Genomic DNA, 15,982 nt, shown 5'->3' on the forward strand with positions numbered 1-15,982 from the left:
GGATTTGGCTGGGATAGGGTTAATTTTCTTCCTAGCAGCTGGTATAGTGCTGTGTTTTGGATTTAGGATGAGAATAATGTGATAACACACTGATGTTTTAGTTGTTGCTGAGCGGTGCTTACACTAAGTCAAGGACATTTCAGCTTCCCATGCTCTGCTGGGTGCACAAGAAGCTGGGAGGGGACACAGCCAGGACAGCTGACCCAAACTGGCCAAAGGGATATTCCATACCTTGTGACATCTTGCTCAGTGTATTAACTGGGGGCAGCTGGTCAGGAGGCAGCAATTGCTGCTTGGGGACTGGCTGGGTATCAGTCAGTGGGTGGTGAGTGGTTCATCACTTGTTTTTTCCTGGGTTTTGTTCCTGTCTCTCTCTCATTGCTTTCCTTTTTATTACAATTTCTTATTATTTTATTTTATTACAATTATTAAACTGTTCTTATCTCAACCCACAAGTTTTCTTACTTTGGCTCTTCAGATTCACTCCCCCATCACGCTGTGGGGGGGAGGGTGAGAAAGAGGCTGTGTAGTGCTTGGTTGCCAACTGGGGCTAAATCACGGCACAGGATATCTGAATTTCTGTTTACATTTTTAGATAAAGTTTAAAATATAAAAAAAATGAAATTTATGTTCCAGTTACTGTGAAAGAGATTCACTTATAAGGATTATTTATCATATTTCCTCCTCCTTTGTGGGAGTTACAAGGTTGTAACTGTGCAATGCTTTAGTTAGTTCTGCAACATTTGTAAAACTGTCAACAGTAAATAAAGTATGTTTGTTGGCTTTCATTTCCAAGATAAAGATATGGCTGACATAAAATGTTAAACACCTCCTGCTTTAACCAAGAGGAAAAAATATAATGCTTTTTTTAAGTATACAATACCATTGTTAACACTGTACTTTCTCAAGCTTTGAGGTGGCTCCTGAACTAATAAAACCAATTTGCTAGAAGAAAGGCATCTCTGACTGAGCTATTGCACAGTGTCTAAACCCAGAAGCATTTAAACCATTTCTTGTTATTTCCTTCCAAACAAAAGTGGGTGTATTCAGTGTTCACACTGGACACAGTCTACTCAAATGTGTCATTGCCACCAAGAAAATAAAAGGTAAACAGTTGAAGAGTGGGAGGAAAGGAAATCTACTGCTTTAGTGGATCAGTCTCAGCAAAATAAGATTTGCATTAAAATGTTGCTATGAAAGGAAAGGGCATGACATTCAGGTTGTTTAACAGTAGTAGCAGTTCCAAACTCAGCACAGATGAGGGTACCCACATCTGGTACACTGAACAAGAAATTCTGCCCATAAAGAATAGCCAATATTAGTATTAACTATAAATTCCTTAAGATCTAACAAATATTTGCTTATGACTTGAGAGGTTATTTAACTTTAGAAACTTTTCTAAAAAGGCATGAAATATGATGGAAAGCCATGAGGAATTAATAAACCTCCACACCCCTTTGAATCAGCGGATAAAGCACAAAACTGGGTAGAGGGCTTTTCTTGACAAGCAAATTCCAAAACAGTGGATAAAGACCAACAACACTGAAAAGAACACAAACGTGAAACATCTTTCTACAATGTTTTCAAGTATTATTCACCTGGCTTTTTAGAGAAAGAGACTGGAAAACAAGGAAGAGTCATTTATTGTTAGTATAACTGAAATCTTAAGAGTCTAATAATTATTAGTTACAGACTGATAATAATGCAGTTAAAATTTTTATTGTACCCTTCTCATTGTAAGTCCACCCTTCCACTGCTCCTCTGGATCCCCTGATGAGCTTCCTTCTAGGTTAGGTGTGTGAAGGGGTGACAACAGGGACTTGTGGGCAGTTGGAGTCCTTGGCCAGAAGTATGATGTTCATGTTTATGATTCCTTCTTCCTCCTCTAGAATCCACTTGAGGTCAATTTTATCTTTGCTAGCATGCTTTTCTACCTTTCTCTTTCATTGGTCTGCAGCTCTAATCCCATTCCTGAATTTCCTATGTATGTTACCTCTTAGGTATGTTAGATACTACTTCTTTGTTAACGCCCAAACCATTTTTTTTTTCCTAGCTCGAGGCCTGCATTATTTTTAACCGACCATGGATATGCCACTTATAGCCACAAGGTCTCCAGTACCAACTCTGTGCCCCTTCCCTCATCACCCTGTGCCAATACTCCTATGTGGCGCATCCTAGATCTTCACTTCTGGATAAGTCCACCTGGAGAAGATAGCCTCTGCTACCTTACCAGGCCTCTATACCTCTACACTACATCACTATGGTTAGGGCACAAAAGACCTCATTCTACATCGAACAGCAGCAATGCAAAACTGTGGTTGTACCCTGCAAACAAAAGTTTTTGCTTTATGGGCTATAAACAGAGCCAGAGACATCCGATCCACGGCAAAATTGCGGCCACAGCTGGACCAAAGCATAGGTAGGTCAGGCACAGCAAAACGTGACGAGCCTCGGCTCTCAGGCCACGAACTCGGTACAAACCTCCCAGCGCGCTGCCGGCCGTGGCGACAGGGGCTGTTAAGAGGGTCCCGCGCGGGGTGGGGTGGGGTGGGGTGGGGTGGGGCGGGGCGGGGCACACCCAGCCGCGAAGGAGGCGGCCCCAAGGTCGCCGGCCGCCAGACACGGCTTCAGCCGGAAAAAAATATATCCTCTCCCCGTTTTTTATTTCTTTTTAAATAAAGCTCCTAGGCGTGGTGTTTGATGTCCCTGCGCACGCAGGGAAAAGGCCGGCTCTCAGCCCCGTTCCCATTTCCCGGAGCAGTTGGGGAAGGGCGAGACCAGCTCCCCTGCACGCGTTACCGCTGCCGGCAGCCACCGTCGGGGCTGGGGCGAACCCCGGAGAGGCCGGGGCCGCGCCGCAGCTCCGGCCCCGCTCGGCACGGCGACGGACGCGCCCCAGCACATCACACCCAGCACGACCCCCGCTCCCCGCCGCGGTGCATCCCCTCCCGGAAACGGCGCTGCCGCAGGGGTGAGCTCTCATTGGTCCTTTCTCGTTACACCGTCCCGCCTCCTCGGCGCTGCGCGGGAGGCGGTTGGCTCGTGGCCGTTGTCAGTCGGAGAGTGCGAGCCCCGCCGCTGCACGGGCTGCGCTCTCCTGAGGTGGGCGCTGCTGCCGGGCACCGCGGCGGCTGGTGCGGCTGCGGGTGGAGCAGTGATGCCGGCAGCGGGAGCCCGGCACGGAGCGGCGTGCGCCCAGGCGGGCGAGGGCGGCGAGCACAGCCGGTAAGGTCCGGCCGCGGGGAAGACGGATGCCTGCCTTCATGCCGCGTCCGTTACGCCTCGTACTGAAGGGGCCGGCGGCAGCGCCGAGCAGCGGTACCGGCGCGGGCGGAGCGGCGGGGAGGCAGGATGCCCGCGGCGGGCGGCAGAAGCGGTGGGCCGCGGCGGGCAGGGGTCGCGGGGGGGCGCGCTCCCCCACCGCCCCTTGCCGTGCCCTTCGGCGAGGCGGTCCCGGCCGTGCCCCGTCCCGGTCCCCGGGCGGGACCAACGGCGCGGCGGGAACTTCGGTGCCGCCGTCCGCGGGTGCCGCGGCGAGGGGCGACACCAGCTCCTCCACCAGTCGGGTCTGGCGGAGGGGCTGCGGTGCTGCCCCCTCCGCTCCTCCGCCTGCTCGGGAGAAGCTGGGGCTGCGGGGGTGGTAGCTGGGAGAGGCGGACCGTGCCGCGGCGGTGTGCCGCGCGTCCCGCTTTCCGCGGAGAGAGCTGAGGGGAGCTGAGGCGGGCGGCCGGGACGGGCCCGCGGCCCGGCTCCGGGAGCTCGCGCCCGGGTGGCGAGAGCAGCAACCGCTAGGGCGGGCGTGCGCGCGGCCCGGCCCGGCGGTCAGCGTCGCGCGGCGGGGATGGGCGGGGGGCGGAGGCGGCTCGAACTCCCCTTGTAGGAAGGATTTTACTCGAACGCGGTCCCGGACGCCCAGGAGGGCGGTGCGCACCGGCGGGGAAACTGAGGAAGGTGCTGGTCTTGCTGCGGCCGCGGACCGTATCTTAAAGTTGTTAAAGCAGCTAGTTTAAAGAAAAGTTATTTTAAAGTAAGCGTGAGGGTGACGGTTGATACATGGTCGCTGGCTGTTGAGACAGAGGAATCCCAAAGATGAAATCCCGTTTATATGTGTGCACTCTTTTTCATTGTTCTTCAACCTGCTGTACTTGTACTGACAGAAGATATTGGAAGGCTTTGAATAGTGTGAAATCTTGTTATTTTAGAAAAAATGGCCTTTCGATGTTCAGAATCTTAATTATATAACACTTTAAGGATTCGTTAGGGTGCAGCCAGACTTTGTGATGATGGACCTGATCCTTCAGTCATAGAAATAAAGAGGAGTTTTGACATTGACTCAAGAGGAAGCAAGATAGCATCCCCAATTAACAGTTGAAGAGAAAACAGTTCATGTTATCTCGTTATTATTTTACATGTGATGGGTCAGGCATTTTAAACATGAAGAAAATTTATGCAGAAAACATAAAGAGCATTTAATTTGATTCAGGTTTTCATTCTTTTGTAGCTGTAAGCTTCCTTCCCTACTTTCTGGGAGTGTATTGATTTGGTTTTCTCTTTCTTGATAGAGAGCATTCTGATATGTTAATTCAGTTATAAGGACATATTCAATCATATAATGCATAATGTGCTTTCAGAATTTTTAAAAATCATGTGATAGATGGCAAGAATGAAAAACTGTAAACCTCCTTGTTACAAATAGATGCTCTGCTTTGGAGAGCTGAAGCCCAGTTTTACAGCTGAGGGAATGGCACTAGTAAATGTGAAAGATTTGATGTATAGAATTTATAACTGATACAGGTGTGTGCTTATCCACTAAATATCGTTTTTGACAGAACATAAATTGCTAATGAAATTTCAGTTTCTTGTACATCACTGATTCTGGGTAGATCTGGAGAGATCCAGCAAAATGTCTTATTGGTAAACCAGTTTCAGAACTCTCATTTAGTTAACTTGTATCAAAGTCTTCTGAGTATTTTAGGTTAATTTAGAGAGCAATCCTGATCCAAGTACATTGCACATAGCCATGATGCAATGTCTGCAATGCTCTCAGTTGTGCTAGACTGCCTCATATATCACCTGTGTTTTCCTTAGGTGCTTTCTTAGGAAAGAGAACCCCAAATTTTTGTGGTGGTTTTGTGGCAGACACCAGTAGAATTTTTGCAAAGATTACATGCTGAAAACACCAAGCTAGTTTTCCCACTGTGAGTGACACCAAATTTTAATCTAAAAATCTAGTTTATGAATGGGTGAACTATAGAACCTTCAGCACATGCGTAGTATTTATTTGTGATACTCATTTCACTGGGATTGTTCTCAGGTGGACATGCAGGAGAATGTGTGCCACTGTATTTGCTACATAGCCTATCTTTGTCTTATCTACTTTCTTCCCTCAGAGTTCTTAGGAAACCTTTTCTAAAAGATCAAAATATTTCAATTGTGTATCTTCAGAAGGGTGCTCAGTTCAGTGTTGATGTATGTTATTAAGTAATGAACTTTTTTTTAGCAGGGATCATCCTACCTCTAAAGTGAATATAAATGTATTAACTATTTATTTATTAAAAATAATCATCAGCTATAGACTTAGTAATATTCAAAATTATTATATAATGCTCATACCTAGTTAAAGCTAGGAGAGCGCAGAAGTTTCGGAGGTTGTTAGCTTGCTTTTCATAGTTTTCCTCTATATAAAAGAAAATGAGTCTATCTGTATGCCTCCCAAGTAAAAGGACACTTGCTAAAATAACAAAAAAATCTCAGATTTTCCTAAGCTGCTTTTGTAGTAATAATTTTTACAGGGAAGTATTCCTATATGCAATATCATAAGAAATCGGCAGCTGAAGCAGTCAATACTGTCACATTCTCCAACCTGCTGCCTGTTTAGTTGCTTAAAGATGGATACTAAAATATTGATGTAATTTGCCATGAGTAGTAGGAAAATTATTTATTTTGATACAGCTAGGAAAAACAAGTGGCATGCTTTTTTAGATATAAGTACAGATGTACCTTTAGTTGAACTACTGAAGAGTTGCAGAAGATCATAGAAAAGAGGAATGAATGATTTATCTCCTCCTAGTTGTATTAGATCATGCAAACGGTACGCTGATCTTTTTGGAAAAGCTAATGCTGTTTTTGAACTGCATTTAAAATACTGACTTGTAGCTGTTAGTACTGTCTCCAGAAAACACAGCTACTGTAAATGCTGATGTATGGAAGCTCTGCAGAATTCCAGATAAACAGAAGTATAAAATCCATCTGCATCCAAGTGTTCCCTTTGTCACTTACTCAAAGGCTTCAGGTGTTTCCAAATGGTGATAGTGTCTACTGCTGCCTAACACTGCTATAGGCATATGTGAACGACCAAGCTTGCTCTTCCTCAGCTCCTGTGTCTCCTGTGAATGCTTTCCAAGGAAGTTAACGAGATACTCTTAAACAGGATATGGTAACTCAGCTCCTGATGCTGAGGGGACAGCTCTTCAACAGAGAAACAGGGGAGAGGTGAAGATGGGTGAGTTGCTCTTTGACTGATAGGCATGCAGGCGTAAGTTTTGGCAGAGTTGTGCAGACTGCAGATGTGTTGGTGGCTGAGATCAGCCTTCTAGAGTTCATCCAGGAGAAAGAAAGGATGTAGGAGTCTTTCTGAGCCCTGGGCCTGCTTGCAGGTAGTATTAATACAGAGATGAATCAAGGTGTGATAACAAATTATGAATCTCATTTATGAGCATGCCCTTCTTCTTGTATCACTACCTAGAATGTAAAATTGCTAGGTATTTTGCAGCTGTAGTGGGGGGTGAACACTTTTTTTTTTTTAACCCTCCTGCATTCTGATTTCGTAGCTCTCAATTTAACCTCCCAAACTACTGGGAGTAATCTAAATATCTGCAATAGTTACTCATCAAAACTGTATTTTATTATTCCCTTGAGAATGAAAATGTATAATTTAATGCACATATAAATGTATAATTTAATGTATAACATAATGTATCACTACATATATAGATTTCATAAATAAGGATACATTCTTTCCTCCTGAATAACAAGAAGTTACTAAATACTGGCAAGGGAGCTAATGGTAAGAGTGAGGCGAGTGAAGAACAGACTATACAACTGAAGCCATGTGAGAATTCTGCTGAGCTATATTTATTAATTTCTAAGGAGTGTTGCCAGCATACCTTCCTCCTTAGCAGAAGGTGCTCTGTATTATCAGTAGCCTCAAAATAGTTCAGTTATAATATGCCTATCTCATGTATAAATACTTTATGTTGAAGAGGGCAGAAAATACACTACAGATACTGGCTTTTGCACTCAGTTTTTTAAAACTGCCTTCTGAGTACCAGTAAGCTTTAACTCTTACTATCTTTTGAGACTTGGTTTAGTAGAAATGTGAATGACTTACATGCCTAACCTTGCCTCCCTTTGAGCTGTTCTGCAGCTCTGCTGTTTGAGGGGCTGATGTTTGTTTCTTTTGTCCCTCAGCAGGTGGCTACATTTTCTCTGAAATAGCCACCCTGCTGTGGAACAACATCTGTGGCATTGTAGGGGTCACACTGGCTGGAGTAATTAAAATATTTTCTCTTGGGTCTGACCTGTATTTTTGTTTAAAGTACAAATTTATTCCTTAACATAGGATATTACATGTTAGAATTTATACTGAAGGGCTGCCAGTATTCAAGTCTGACCTGTATCTTTCACAGCAGTTAAGAAGCAGGGGTGTAACGTTTTTGTGTGGGTGCTTTTTTCAGAGTTTAACAGAAGATATTAGAGAAAATTGAAATTAAAAATATCAGAAAAGCTCTATTGGTCAGACCAGTGGGCCTTCATGCTTAGGGTTTGGTCTCCAACAGTGATGTTAACGGATGCTATTTAGGGTCTGTACACAAACCTAGCCACTTTACGTATCTGTTCCCTTGTACTCTCCCTGCATACTTCGTTTTCATATTAGGAATGGTAGGTATATGTCTGCTCAGTGCTTTTAGAGCCTGTTTGTAGACCTACGAACCTAGAAGTTGTCTTTTTCAAACTTTCTGATGCTCACTACCTTCACAGCCTCCTCTGGTGGTTAAGTTCCAGAAGCTTACTACTAGCTTTGTAAAGATGCAATTTAATCTTTTGTAAACTAATGTCTTCCTAGCTTTGTTAGATGTCCCTTAGTCCTGTTTCTGCAGGATTTAGCAAGCAGAAGTTTTGTGTTAGTTTACTTACCACCTTTGTGGTTTGCTTGATCATATCTTTCTTCAGCCTCCTATCCAACTGAAGAGCCTCTTTAGTCTCTTTTTCTAAGGCAGGTGCTCCATCTTTTTAATATTTTGTTTGCCCTTCTCTGACTAGAGTCTGTCCTTGAGATGCAGAGACCAGAACTTCACACACCTTGAGATGTGGGTGGACCAAGGTTGTATAAATGTGCTTAGTCTTATTCTCAATGCCTTTCCCCATGATGCTCAATGTTTTGCTAGGGTTTTTGGTTGCTGTTGAACATAAAGCCATTAATTCCAGGGATCCGTCAATGATGACTCCTAGATTTCTTCTCCAAGTAATTTGTCAGCATTGTATGTATGCGATTTAGATTATTTTTAATTAGATGTATTAGCTTAGATGTATCTACATGGAAGCTTATTTGTCATCTTTTTGTCCACTCTGAGTTTTGTAAGGTGCTTCTGGAGTTCCTTGCCATCAGCATGGCATAAGTTCTGTGCTTGAAGGCAACTTATAGAATCATAGACTCAGTAAGGTTGGAGAAGACCTCTATGATCATCAAGACCAATCATCAACCCAACACTACCATATCTTCTAAACCATGCCCTGAAGTGCCACATCTAAATGTCTTTTAAATACCTCCAGGGACGGCAACTCCACCACCTCTCTGGGCAGCCTGTTCCAGTGCCTGACCACTTCAGTAAAGAAATTTTTTCTAATATCCAATCTAAAGCTTGAAATGGCTTGAAGCCATTTTCTCTCATTCTATTGCTAGTGACCTGGAAGAAGAGACTGACCCCTGCCTCGCTACAACCTCCTTTCAGGTAGTTGTAGAGAGCGATAAGGTCTCCCCTCAGCCTCCTCTTCTCCAGACTAAACAACCCAGTTCCCCCAACCTCTCCTCATAAGACTTGCTCTCTAGACCATTCACCAGCTTCATTGTCTATCTCTGAACACGCTCCAGCACCTCCATGTCCTTCTTGTAGTGAGGGGCCCAAAACTGAATACGATATTCAAGGTGTGGCCACGCCAGTGCTGAGTACAGGGGCATGATCACTTTTTTGTTGTAATTTTGCCAACAGTATCATTCCTTATGTGTGTACATCTGATGTCTGAGAGGGATAAAAGTGTTGTGGCAAATCAGTCAAGGTGTTCGTAGATCTTAAAAATGGCTTGTATATAACACAAGCTTTGCTTTTTTTTTCTTTCTTTCTTTAAACCTCAGCAAACATGAGCTCAGAAGAATAACAGGTTAAGGCTGTGTCCAGAAACCCAGACCACCTAAAAAAAGAAAGAAAACTCTGAAAGATGCCATTCAAGGCACTTAATACAACTGCACTGAATGGGGAAATGAGCATGGTGGTATATGGTATTTGATCCACATTGATCGCTGTTAAAATTATGCTTAATTAAAACCAAAGAAGCTCCAAAATATTGGAGTGCCAAGTGATGTTTACTCAAATAACTTGAATACTTTCCTAGCCTCTCTACGGATTCACTGCACAACAGGCTTAACTCCAATACCATCTAATTAATCACCTTCCATTTGTGAACTACATTTCACACTAACATGAAAATAATATGCAAAGCATTTCCCCTCCTCCCAGTTTTATTGGAGATTAGGCTGGAAGACCACCATATAGAAAGGATCTCTTCATCTTCCTTGTTCAAAAACAGGCTAGTCATTTGATATTCAGAGCATGTCACTTAGAAGAGCTGCTGCATTGCAAACAGCATTGAGAGTGAGGTTTAAAGAAACATTAGAAATGTATTATTAGTGTGCTACATTTATTACTTGGTGTTACTTAGTAATAAATGTGGTTTCATAGTAGTGTAAGTGACTCCAACGTCTGTCTGTTATGATCCTGTCTTATCTTCTGTCAGTCACAGTGACTCCATCCTTCCTAACCCTTTGCAGAACCACTTCAGCACAGTAGTCTGCCAGAAGATAACCCCTACCCACTGGCCCCTGGTTTAAAACAAAAACCAAAACAAAATAGAAAACCACTTTTTGCCAGCTTGAATCTGCTTCACAGGTGACCTTATGAAGGCTGATGCAAGGAGGGACGTGGAACTCTGAAGGTAAATACAAGAGGAGAGCAAGATGGTTGACAGGCAGCTGTTGTCAAACCACAGCCCGAAGTGCTGTTGTGTTTCTTGATTTATTGTTGTTAAAGTGCAGAAGTACAGGACTATTTTAGTAGTCACCTTACTGCTTTGTTAATTTAAATATTTAGCTTAAAGAATTATATTTTACATTCTTTGAAGAAAAGCCCCAGCTGTTCTACTATCCATTGACGGGGTCATCTGCTACGTAAACCTAGCTATCTAAAAGACTGTGATACCAACTGTAGTTATTTGCAGCAATATGATTCTTCTTTCATTTTGTTTTGCACCATAACACAGTTCACCAAAACAGCTTTTCAAATTAGCATGTGTTCAAGTATGTAACAAATATAATATTTCTACTACTTGAATTTAGTAATGGGTGGTTTAAAGTCAGCTTCCTGATCTATTTAATGGGTGCTGTTTGCTAAATCTGTAGCAACCAAGGCAAGGCAGTTCTTTGTGACAGGAAAAGGTTTTGGTGTATCCCTTTTACATCATGTGCTTGACACTTGCCTAGTGCTACTTCATGACAAACATGTCCCTGTGTACGGTAGCTGCAAAGTCATGAGCTTTCTGTTGGCTGATGCAGCTCAAGATTAGTTTAATGTGGAAGAGTGAGTTCATAATAGCCTGTAAGGATGTCATGGATGGACATGAACACTGTTAGTGTATAGTCACACAGTCTTTTTGGTTCCCCCCCCCCGGTACGTTTAGGCCACGGTAGTGGTAATTGATGAATCTGTGCTGAATACATTTAGCAGTATACTGATAGAGCGCTGCCACTTACACTGCTTATCTGCCTTAAACAGGCTATCATCATAAAAAGTGGAACTTGTCTTCCATTTTTTAATTATGACAGTATCTTCTTGTGTTAAGATGTATGCAATCATTCATCTAACATTTTTATAAGATACTTCGGAATCATCAGCCAAATCTTAACATGTTCTTCCCAAGGAAAAAATACTTTCATGTAGGTAGGATGGTACGTGTAAAGGAAGCCACGTGGCTGTGGGTTTCCACAAAATATTCTAAACTAGTTGATTTCTTCTATGTACATTTTCTAAGATGACACTTTAAATCTCAAGAAAGCATTTGGTCTGTTAGGCAGCTACTAAGAGTGGTATTAGTACATTCACGGCATTGTACTGTAGAAATTTGTTTTATAAAAGTTTATTTAAAACTTTCAGAATTTGCAAGATTTTTCATTGTAGGAAAAGAATACATTTTGCTCAGATTTCAGACTTCATTGTAAACCCACTAGTTTTTCTTTTTGCCAAGCTTTTGAGTATGCTAGGTGTTTGTTAAAAGGCCTCAGAAAATGAATCTTGTGTGAAAGGTAATCATAAAACACATTTTGCTATATGTAGTTTGCTACTGTATTTGCTTAAAAGAAGCTAGGAAATAATATAGCACTGCTGAAAGTTGGCTGAAAGATTCAAATGTATGAGCATAGCTGCTCATATTACAGGTTGTCATTACATGAATTCACCTTCAAATGAAAGTTTCTCACCAAGTTAATGGCAACTAGGTTAGGTTGAGTCTGATGACTCAAATCTGCACATATGTGCTTGAGATTTACCTCTATCCTATCAGTTTGTTGAAGAGCACAGCACTACTTCTGCTCTGCAATACCTGTTACACAAATATTTTGCTGTGTTGCAGCTCAGATGAAAAAATGTTCTGAAACTCTGAAGAGACTGGCCTACTTGATGAAACTTTTCATATGCAGATTTCAGATTACTGTACAAAGTCAAACACTCCCATTGATAAATCAGGGGTTGAAATAGACTATAAAAAGTCTGGAATAGAATTGGAGCATCCATCTGCTACTGATGTTGCAAGTTGGATCATATTAAACATTCCTCAAAGAAAATATACTTCTATTGGGATAAAATGTTTTATCTATATAGTCTGTCTAGTTTATGAAATTAGAACTCAATGGGAGTAGTATTCAATACATTATGTCCTAGTTACAAGTAAGGAGGAGATACTGAAATACCATATTATGGGTATCTTACTCTGAATATTTTTCTGGAGAAAATGCAAAATTGTGATAGGTGGGGGTATGAACAAAAGAAATGTGCATAGAGGCATCAAACAAAAAGCTAGTTAAATTAAGAACTAACCTCTAGAAGTTCTATACTGTTTGTTCCGTAATGTCCTCATTTAAAAGGGAAATGAAATACTATTTGTTACTAGTGCAAATTCTATACATAAACAGACAACTCTGTTGAAAAACATCAAATGGTTGATATTTGCTGTCAGTTGTGTTTCATTTGTAGAAAAGAAACTAATTCTTACTCTTTTAAGATTTGGTATTGATACCATCTGAAGTCTTCTGCAAAGTGAATTTGGTATTGCACCTCATATTGTAAAATTACTCATTATCATCTGGCACAATTAGATAGTGCTGTAATCTCAGGAATGGTCATTACAAAAGTAGGTGGCAAGAGAATTTGCTAGTAAAAGCAAAAAGCTCACATGCAGGTTTTTGGAGGGGAAAACAGTGTCATAGCATCAGCTGTCCACTTTCAGACATTTTGTCATTTCAGTTTTCTGAAACAAAATTCATTAATTCTTTTTAGAAAGTAAACCATAAAATGACACTCTGCAAAATGGCTCCATAATAACTGCACAGAAAATAAGTGAGTCATAAGTAATGGGTTTTCCTCTGAAGATGTTACATTTGTACTAGGTATCAGACTATGCATCAAGTCATAGTAAAATGTGTGACTGAATGTGGATGATGCAGCAGAAGTGGTGGATCATATAACAAAGAGACCATCGCAGTAGGCTTCTGCTAGGTTTTGTTTGCCCTGCAAGGACTTCTTGGAACAAAGACACCCCACCTGGAGGTAGAAAATTTCTCTGAGCCTCTGCGTATTGCTGCATTTCATCACGGGTTTTTGGCTGAGGCACCTGACTGTTGCTGGCTGGGTTACTGCAGGTAATTCTGGCTGGCTGTCATGGGATCACAGGTCCACCTAGCAGCAGGCACCACGGCATAGGAGTTTGAGCCTGGGCCAAACCATACCCGTTTTATATAATTTTAAACTAGATATTACTATAATAACCACGAAGTCTGGGGAAGCCATGTATTGGTTAAAATGTCACAGCTGAGGTCACCTGGAAATCATCTGCTTCATGATTTGAAAAATCCAAGAAAGAAAAATTTCTTTACAACCCAGTAAAAGTAAGCAACATACAAGCACTAACGGAACTTGTATTTTGTAAAGTATGTCCCTATTTTCTGTGTTGTCACTCAGCCAAGTTACTGCATGCTTTCATTTCTTTATTAGATACTGTTTGAGGTGATTGCCATGAGGTGAGACTTCTGACATGCTCAGACAGCTGATCTCTTTGCTCAGGTTCTATGCACTCTGTACAGTTGTCAGTGAAATGAAGACTCAGACCTGTCATAATTTCTGTATAAGACCTTTTGGGCTCCAGTGTTTTTGACTTTGACTGCATGTTACCTGATATTTTGAAACTAATTTGGAGCCTGTACTATCCAGAATTATTGTTAATGCAGTTCTTTCTAGCAAGATACCAATAAGGGCTCTGCATGGTTTTTCCAACTTTTATAGATCTACCCTATCAAACTCTATCAGTTTTTATGTTATTGGGTCAATATGACCTATAAGCAAGGTTACACTTATACAACATGTACTTGTTTGAAAGTAATTTTTAATCACAGTTTTAACAATATGGCTTCAAGCAACTGTATTAAAAATATGTTTTTACTTTTTAAAGGTGTTTTGTTATTTTCTTTATGATCTAGCATGTATGTGCAGATAGAAGTGTCTATTATCCTGATGTTGAAATATCCTCTGAATGAAAAGTATAGTGATTAATGCAAGAAATCAGTTTTGGTATTAGTTACATTACAAATGCTTATAGTAGTACTCATTTCTTCACACTCTTTGAGACTGAGTTATCTGTAGAACAAATTAAGAAGTTTCTACGCAGTGTGGCAGAGACATGCTGTCAGTTTTGGCTCCCAGATTCCCTTTTGCTCTGAACACCAGAGCAGATTTGCTTAGGCCAGAGACAATCAAGAGCAGTAGTCCTGGCTGGATGTGGTAGATCAGTTTCCAAGTCACATTCTGGCCACTGCATGCTGCAATTAATTGGTCCCAACTGCTAGAGAGCAGCCAGGAGAGCCAGATGGGATCTGCTGGGTCTGAAAGTGCTCTCAGACACACAGACGTACTTGTGTACCTGGTGGCACTTGCTTGGGTAGTGAGTCTACTACAGTTTGGTCCCCTAGGAACCTTAGCCAGGTAGCATGAGGCAAACTGTTGGTGCTGAGGACACTACAGAATCAAGTAGCTGTTAACTGGCTTCGTGACAGCTTGCTTCTCTTGCAGAGTGGAAACTTCATGCGCTTGAGCACCTGGCCTAGCATTTCCACAGCGATGATAAAAATGCTGATCAGAACTTTAGTTTCAGCTTTTCTCAATTCAAAAGCCTTCTAAATATGCAGTATGTACATATTTATTTATGCATGCCTACATTGTTAATCCATTATGTTGTCTTGTGTACTACCTGTGAATTCTGTAATTGCTTTGGTTTGTATGTGTTATTCTTGTGTGCCAGGATTTCATAATTCACTGGATGGCTTTTTTGCCTGATTTGCTGAGAAGGGCATAGGATTAATAAATGTAGCTCTACTTCGGAGAAAAATAAAATTATTTGTTTAACTTTTGTACATCTTCAGTGTTGAAAAATGAAATCATGTGAAGCTTTTCAAGGTGATGACCACATCTTTCATGTGTAAAACAATACAAATTGTTGTAGTCTTAGCTTCTTTTGCTATACAGTAGCTAGATAAGAATATAGTTAATATTAGATGGATAAGAATATAGTTACAGTACAAGGTTATCTCATGGGATATTGAAATTTATGAGATTGTTCTTCTCTGTCTAGAAAGACAAAGATTTTATAGTCTTTGAACAGTTCCGATAGGTGGTATTATGAAAGATAATTAAAAGAACTATGGAGGTGACAGGTGGTGTTTAGAAAATCTGTAATGAACCCCAGACTGGTTAAACTGAGGACTTAAAACTGTTTCCAGTGTTTTTCAACACACTTTTTTTTTTTTTTTTAGTAGTAAAACTTAGTTAAGCTAGACATTTTCAATGAGATGAAGTGACATGCTTAAAGACAAATAGATTTTCTAACTGTATAAGTAATATAACAATATACTGTAATGAAAATTCAGGAGGTCTTCCCTATGAAGCATAACACTAATATTTCATGTATAACGAGTATGGAAGTTATTAAATTGCTTTACAAGGAAAAGTTGGTATCACAGTAGCAAGGAATATTACAAGGTACTACTGCCTCTATCTGAAGATGTATTGTTTTGTGGTAATGAAATATTGTAATAACCTTGTGCACCTCTGGAGAAGAACCTCAACTATAACTCTCTGGAGTTATTCTTCAAACTGTATTATTATTCAGCATAAATAATTTTTTATGCAAAGAACAGTTACAATAAACAGAACCATGAGAATAAAATGACCATATTCAATGTTAACAAATGCATAAAAGGCAGGCTAATATACAGGTATGTAGGCAGAAATAGTAATTTAAAAAAAAGTAAATATAGTTGATTGTCAAATGAGTTTCACATTAAAGTCCTTAAGCGAAGCCCACTGGACTAACTAAAAGTCATCTCTAA

The 15,982-nt window shown here is 41.2% G+C and overlaps 1 protein-coding gene across 2 annotated transcripts in view; it reads left to right on the forward strand.

Moving 5' to 3' along the window:
• The first annotated feature begins 3,043 nt into the window (after positions 1-3,043).
• B3GALT1 (beta-1,3-galactosyltransferase 1) overlaps positions 3,044-15,982 on the forward strand; it is a 224,527-nt gene continuing 211,588 nt past the window's right edge. For both annotated transcript variants that reach the window (XM_064451513.1, XM_064451512.1), the window contains exon 1: positions 3,044-3,225. The gene's annotated coding sequence lies outside the window, so the exon portion shown is untranslated. The remainder of the gene's footprint in view (positions 3,226-15,982) is intronic.

This window comes from Phalacrocorax carbo, chromosome 5 (genome assembly GCF_963921805.1).
Source record: "Phalacrocorax carbo chromosome 5, bPhaCar2.1, whole genome shotgun sequence".
NCBI classification, from domain to species: Eukaryota; Metazoa; Chordata; class Aves; order Suliformes; family Phalacrocoracidae; genus Phalacrocorax; species Phalacrocorax carbo.